Source organism: Macrotis lagotis, chromosome 5 (genome assembly GCF_037893015.1).
Source record: "Macrotis lagotis isolate mMagLag1 chromosome 5, bilby.v1.9.chrom.fasta, whole genome shotgun sequence".
NCBI classification, from domain to species: domain Eukaryota; kingdom Metazoa; phylum Chordata; class Mammalia; order Peramelemorphia; family Peramelidae; genus Macrotis; species Macrotis lagotis.
Window position 1 is genome coordinate 64885833 of NC_133662.1, and position 7729 is coordinate 64893561.

Consider the following 7729-nt stretch of genomic DNA (forward strand, 5'->3'; position numbering starts at 1 on the left):
CTGTGGGAGTGTAGGGGGAGAGAAGAAAGATTAGGGGAAAAATTGTAAAATTCAAAATCAATAAAATCCTTCTGAAAAAAAAAGAAATTTAGATTAGGATCTTTGAACTATAGAACTAGACCTTTTCCTTCACTAATATGTCAAGTTTTATAAATCTTGATTAGTCTCATTCTTGCAATTCAATGCATTTTTGCCATTTTGAGTTTCATTTTGGGGTGTTATTGTTAGAAAATTTAGGGATAAGAGGCAGAGCGCGGGGCAGTGGGCTGGGCGCACCTCTGGCTCCTGCGGCCTGTGGCTCCGGCGCCCGGTCCCGGCTCGCGAGGCCCCGCTTTGGCGGCGGAGGAGGAGAGGGCGGGCGTGCTGGGCCGGGGACGGAACGCGGGGAGCGCTCTCGGCGCGGCCGCTGAGGCCATGCCCGAGTTCCTGGAGGACCCGTCGGTGCTGACCAAGGAACGGCTCAAGAGCGAGCTGCTGGCCCGCCATGTGGCGCTGCCGGCGGCCGAGCAGCTCAAGGACGTGTACGTGCAGCTCTACCTGCAGCACCTCGCGGCCCGCAACCGCCCGCCGCCGCCCGCCAACAGCCGCGCGCCGCCCGACTTCTCCAGCGACAATGAGCGGGAGCCCACGCTGGTGCCGGGCCGCGGCCGCCGGAAGGAAAGCCACAAAGAAACCTGACAAACCCAGATCAGAGGGAAAAGATCTTACTGAACTCACAAATGAAGAGCTGTTGTCTCAACTTGTGAAATATGGAGTGAATCCTGGCCCTATGGTGGGAACTACCAGGAAGCTATATGAGGAAAAAACTGCTGAAATTGAGAGAACATGGTCCAGAATCAAGATCTTCTACACCTCTGCCAACAGTTTCTTCAGCAACAGAAAATGCTAAACAAAATGGAAATGACGACTCAGATAGATACAGTGACAACGAAGAAGAGCTCAAACTTGAGAAGAGAGAGCCACTAAAAGGCAAGTCAAAGACCCCACTAACACTCAAGCAAACAAGAGTTGAACATAATCAGAGCTATTCTCAAACTGGACTTACTGAGACTTTCTGGACAAGTGGATGTTCAAAAGGCAGACACCTGTAGGGATTAACTAGGGAGCCTACAAGAGGGTCAAGAAGAACTCCAAGGAAAAGGGTGGAAACTTGCAGAACAGTTGCGTGTAGATGGTGCAGTAATTTCAGAATGTCTTCCTATAGCTGAAATATAATGGCTTCAAGCAACGAGACCTTAGTTGTCAATAGGGTGACTGGAGATTTCAAGCATGCAGCTCCTATTCTGCCAATCAGTGAATTCTCAGGCATACCCAGAAGAACACCAAAGAAACCATTGACAAGAACTGAAGTGGGAGAAATTTCATTAACAGAAGAAAGAGTTGAAAGAGATATTCTTAAAGAAATGTTTCCCTTTGAAGCAGCTACACCAACAGGAATTAGTGGTAGTTGTCACAGACCTATCAAAGGGGCTGCTGGCAGACCATTAGAACATGGTGACTTCAGGATGGAGGGAACCTTTTCATCAAAATATGTCCCCAAATATGCTCCCTTGGCTGATGACAAGACAGAAAAGACAAGAAAAAGATGCTCCATTCTTATGTGGATAAAGATTTTGCTTTTTGTTGTTGTGGCAGTTTTCTTGTTTTTGGTCTATCAAGCTATGGAAACCAACCAAGGAAATCCCTTTTCTCCTGTTGGTGAAAGGTCTGTGCCCCTTCAGGCAAAGACCAACTGAGTGTTATCTCGATGGCACACCCAACCAACTTGGTCTCCTATTTTTAGTAACTATAAGAAAGAACTCTTGTTGGCTCAAGAACTACTTTTAAAAATAATGTGATTTCAACTTCTTAAATTTAATTTTGCATTGCAAATGAACAGGACAGTACAAATGGACTCCATTTTAAATGTTTTGGACCTTGGACCTAGTAGGAGATCACTTTGTGCCATATGAGTAATCATTTTTTAGCACTCTGGAACTTTTTTGTAGGCTTTATTTTTTTAATGCGAGCATCTTAATTCTTTTTGGAGAAAATTGTATATTTGTTTGTGTTGTGGGGGAATGAGAAGGGCAAAACATAGTAAAAATAATGTGAAGCTAAATGTTTTAATGCTCTGAATTCACACAGAAAAGATTTTTAAAAATTATTTCTCCTGGACAGAATACTTAAAGAAGAAATGTGAAACATAATCTAATACAGGATAAAGGGAAATTCATTGGAGGTTGTGTTTTCTGTAATTGCAGCCAAGTATTTGACATTGTTTATATGAAAAAGTACAGCAATAATCACTTGTAACTTTTTAGTAGCATTAATATAACCCTGTTGTACTTATTTTATAACAGATTTCTAGTATCATGAGTTCTTTTAGCAAATTCACCCAAGCATAGAGTCAGGTTTTTACCTAAAGATCATTTTTTAGTATTACATTTACATGTTTGAGAAGCCTGTTAGTACATCACCATAGTTCAAAACTTAATCCTTGTTTTCCCTAGAAACATCTATTTCTTACTGATTTCTTGATTGATTTAATCAATTCCAGTTTACTACTAAAATAACATTTAAAGATCTGTGTATTTGTGTGTGTGTGTGTGCGAAGAATTTAGGAAATTTATAGCATCATGCTTAAATTTCTTCCACCCATTTGACTTAAATTTACAACAAATTGTTACAACTAGACTCATTTCATTCAGAAAATTTTGCCAATTCTTTTTTGCCCTATGAAATCTGATTATTAATGTTTCATTAATGTTTATTTTTGAGTTGCATTGTTGCTTTCTTGGATACTCCATCCTTTACTCATGAAGTTCTATACTCTTGATGTGAGGAGGGCATTATAATGCTATGTATTCACTCTTTGTAATTGTCTTATTTTTTAAATTGAAATTTACCTCATATATAACTTGGTTTAGTAGACAGCTGAGATTTGGGTAGAATCAAGTGAAATGTGTAAAAAATTAAAACTTGTGCTTTTTGAATTTGAAATATGCAGCTATTTGATCATATAGTATACTTTATACAAATAAGTTATTTTAAAATACCATGTCTTATAAAGACTGACATTTTCAATAAAAGAATAAACTAAAGACATGTTTAGATGGGCACTAAATTTTGATCTGAACTAGACATATTCTAATGTTTAGTTTGTACATATCCTGTAGACATTTCACCTCTTTTGTAGTCAAGGCCAAGCACTCTAATTTTAGAGTAAAGGGGCTGAAATCCCAACTCTCAAGCTAGAAATATTTGCTAGAAATTACTTCTTTCTGTTAAGCACATCACCTCAAGAGAGGGCATGTCCCACCCTTTCCTACCAGGACATGACTTGATATTTGGCTATAACCATAGTCTTACTTAGTTCTTAAATTTTTCTCTTAGTTATTACATGTTTTAAGTCTTATGTTCTTCCTTTAGAAATTGTTAAGAAGCCACATCTGATGTTTTAAAACCTAGGAAAATTAATATGACTTAGTATTGTATATAACATATGCTCTCTCATAGGAAAAATGTGGTCCAAAATAACATAGGTAGGACTCAGTTAAAAATCTAGTCATTTTCCAAAAAAAAAAAAAAATACCCATGTACTCCGATTTGTCTTTGTCTGTTTTGTCTGTTTTATGCCACTAGACTAAATGTGTCTGAGCAGTAAATTCAAAGCATTTCTTTTGATTAAATTGTAGAAGTATTAATTAATACTTTACAATATAATCTGATTAATAAAAAAATAAATAACAAAAAAAAGAAAATTTAGGGATAATAAAGGAACTAGAACTTTTGACTTTAGCAAATCAAACAAAGACCAAGAAATGAGTCCATTGTCAGAAATACTAGTTTTTAAAATTGTATCCCAATTTACTGCATTTCTGCATTACTGCATAATGAAATCAAAATTGTCTGATTTGTTTTTAATGATGTTCTCAATCTCTTCCTTTGTCATAAACTTCTTCCCTTTCCATAGATCTGAGAGCTAAATTATGCCTTGATCTCCTAGTTTGCTTATAATATTGTCTTTTATGTCTAAATCATGTACTCATTTTGATCCTATCTTGGTATAGGGTGTGAGGTATAGGTCCAATCAAATTTTCTGCCATACTAACTTCCAATTTTCCCAACAGTTTTTATTGAAGTGAGACTTCTTATCCAAGAAGCTGTTAACAAACAGCACATCAATATAATTCTTTTCTGCTGTCTCCATTATACCTAATCTATTCCACTGATCCACCCTGTATTTCTTAGCAAATACCAGGCATTTTTGATGACTGATGCTTTACAATATAATTTTATATCTGTTAAGGATAAGCCACATTCATTTGCACTTTTTTCAGTAAATCCCAGTGTATTCTTAGCTTTTTGTTTCTCCGTATTAATTTTTTACATTTTTTTCTTGCTCATTAAAGTAATTTTTTATATGTTTGATGGGTAAGGAAATAAATAAGTAGATTAATTCAGGTAGAATTGTCATTTTAATCATATTAGTTCCATCTTTGCATTAGCAGTTGATATTTGTACAGTTATTTAAATTGTATTTTATTTGTAGGAAAAGTTTTTTAAAGTTGTTTCCATAGAGTTTCTGTTTCTGCTTTGGATGGTAGACTCCCAAGTATTTTATGTTGTCTGAAGTTCTGTTAAATAGAATTTCTCTTTCTGGCCCTTGCTGTTGTATCTTGCTAGTAATATGTAGGAATGTTGAAGGTTTATGAGGTTTTATTTTATGTTTTGTGACTGTACTAAAGTTTCTGATTATTTCTAGTAGTTTTTTCGATGATTTTTTTAGGATTATCTGGATATAGCATCATGTCATCTTCAAAGATTGAGAGTTTTATTTCTTCTTTCCCAATTTAAATTTCTTCAATTTCATTTTCTTCTCTTATTGATGAAGCTCATATTTCTAATACAATACTGAATAGTAGTGGTGATAACTGGCATCCCTGTTTCAACCCTGATCTTACTTGGAATGCTTCTAGTCTATCTCAATTGCATATAATGTTTGTTGATGGTTTCAGATAGATATGCGTATCATTCTGAGGAACAATCCATTTATTCCTATGCTCTCTTGTGTTTTTAGTAGGAATGGATGCTGTATTTTGTCAAACACTCTCTTGAAATTATCATATGATTTATGTTAGCTTTGTTATTTATGTATTTCATTATATTAACAGTTTTCCTAATATTGAACTAACCCTCTATTCCTGGAATAAATCCTTCTTGTTCATTGGTTATTATCCTAGTAATAACTGGCTGTAATCTCTTTGCTAAGATTATATTTAAGATTTCTATATCCATAATAATTAGGAAAGTTGGTCTATAAATTTTTTCTCTGTTTTGACTCTTCCTAGTTCATATATCAGCATCATAAAGGTGTCATAGAAGTAGTTAAGCAGAGTTCCATCTTCACCTATTTTTCCAAAGACTTTATATAAAATTAGAACCAATTGTTCCTTAAATGCTTGATAGAATTCATTTCTGAATTCATGTGGCCCTGTACCTTTTTTCTCTGGGAGTACAATGATAGCTTGTTAATATAAGGTTATTTATGTATTTAATTTCCCCTTCATTTAACCTAGGCAACATACATTTTCATAAATATTCATCCATTTCATATAGAATATCAAATTTATTGGCATGCAATTGATAAATAATTGCAAATTATAATTATTGCTTTAATTTCCTCCTTATTGGTGATTAGTTCACTTTTTCATTTATGATGCTAGCAATTTGATTTTCTTCTTTGTTAATCAAATTAAACAAATGTTAATTGATTTTATTGATTTTTCATAAAAGCAACTCTTGGTTTTAATTATTAGTTCAATAATTTTCTTGCTTTCAATTTTATCAATTTCTCCTTTAGTTTTTAGAATTTCTAATTTGGCATTTAATTGGGGGTTTTGATTTGTTCTTTCCCTAATTTTTTTAGTTGCATGCATAGTTCATTGAGTTCCTCTTTCTCTATTTTATTCATTTAAGCTTTTAAACATAAAATAAAACCCCAAATAACTGCATTTTTTGTATCTTATAAGTTATGGTATGTTGCCTCATTATTCTCATTATCTATGATGAAATCATGAATTATTTCTATAAATTATTGTTTGAACATCTCATTCTTTAAAATGAGATTCAGGTATGGGTGGAGCCAAGATGGTGACAAGAGAGGAATGTCTCTTAGGCATTCTCTCATAAACCTTAGAAGCTAAGGACTCTAACTAAATTTTTGGGAGACAGAACTACAGAGGGAAGCACTGAGGCAGTTCTCCTACTAAAGGTAACTTGGAAAAGAGCAGAAAGGCTCTGCTCCCCAGGGTTGGAGGGGTGGCCCTCTGGAGGGGTGGCCCACCAAAGCGAAAGAATTTCAGCCTCCCAGAGGCACCCCCAGGGCCCTGGGACCCGGGGCTCACAGCAGTGGGGGAATTTCCTGACCTATGCCCTGGGAAGCACCTGGCACAAATTGGGGAAACAGTGGGGGGGACCTCTACCAGAGCACGTGAAATCCAGCCCTCAGGGCACACAGCAAGCAGTGCTGCCACTGCATTCTAGATCCAGGAAACATAAACAGGCAGAGCCAGTAAGCAGGAGACCCCAGGGCATAAGCCCATTGATCTGAGGGAGGGGAGAGGAGAGAGAGAGAATGCCAAGCTCTGTCCCTGGAACAGGACTATGGGGCTTTTGACACATTCAGATCCTGACCGCAGTCTAGGCCCCCCCATAGAACAGCAGGCTGCCCTCCACCTCAGCCCCATACCAGAGGGGGGGCTCATATGGTCATTCACAGACTAGGAGGTAGGACAGAGCCTCACACACTGAGACCCTTGTGGGGGTGTCTCAAAAGTTCAGGAAGCAGCCCAAAAACAGGCTTAGGCTGAGAAAATGAGCAAGCAGAGAAAAAAAGAACACCATTGAGAAATACATTATCTATGATCCCAAGAAGGATCAATATACTCAGTCTGAAGATGAGGAAACACAAGCTCCTACATCTAAAGGCTCCAAGAAAAACAGAAATTGGGATCAGGCTATGACAGAGCTCAAAAGGACTTTGAAAATAAAATGAGGGAGTTAGAAGAAAACCTGGGAGAAGGAATGAGAGAGATGCAGGAAAAACATAAAAATGAAGTCAGCAGCTTAGGCAAGGAGATCCAAAAAAATGCTGAAGAAAATAGCATGCTAAAAACCAGCTTAGGTCAAATGGATAAAACAGTTCAAAAAATTATTGGGAAGAATGCTTTAAAAAGCAAAATTGGCCAGATGGAAAAAGAGATAAGAAAACTCTAAAGAAAACAAATCCTTCAGACAAAGAATAGAACTCAGGGAGACTGATGAATTCATGAGAAATCAGAACTCATTACTTCAAAACCAAAAAAAAAATGAAAAATTAGAAGAAAATGTGAAACATCTCATTGAAAAAAAAAAACAACTTTTCTGGAAAACAGATTTAGGAAAGATAATTTTAAAATTATTGGAATACCTGAAAGTCATGATCAGGAAAAGAGCCTTGCCATCATTTTCAAAGAATTACTACAGGAAAATTGCCCTGATATCCTAGAAGCAGAGGGCAAAATATAAATGGAGAGAATCCACCGATGACCCCAAGAAAGAGATCCCAGAAAACCAACCCCTAGGAATATTATAGCCAAGTTCCAGAACTCCCAAATCAAAGAGAAAATATTACAAACAGCCAGAAAGACACAATTCAAATATCGTGGAGCTGCACTCAGGATCACACAGGACTTAGCAGCAACTA

The 7729-nt window shown here is 36.7% G+C and overlaps 1 pseudogene; it reads left to right on the forward strand.

Moving 5' to 3' along the window:
* The first annotated feature begins 414 nt into the window (after positions 1 to 414).
* LOC141489727 (lamina-associated polypeptide 2, isoforms beta/gamma pseudogene) lies at positions 415 to 3598 on the forward strand (annotated as a pseudogene).
* Positions 3599 to 7729: the final 4131 nt, after the last annotated feature.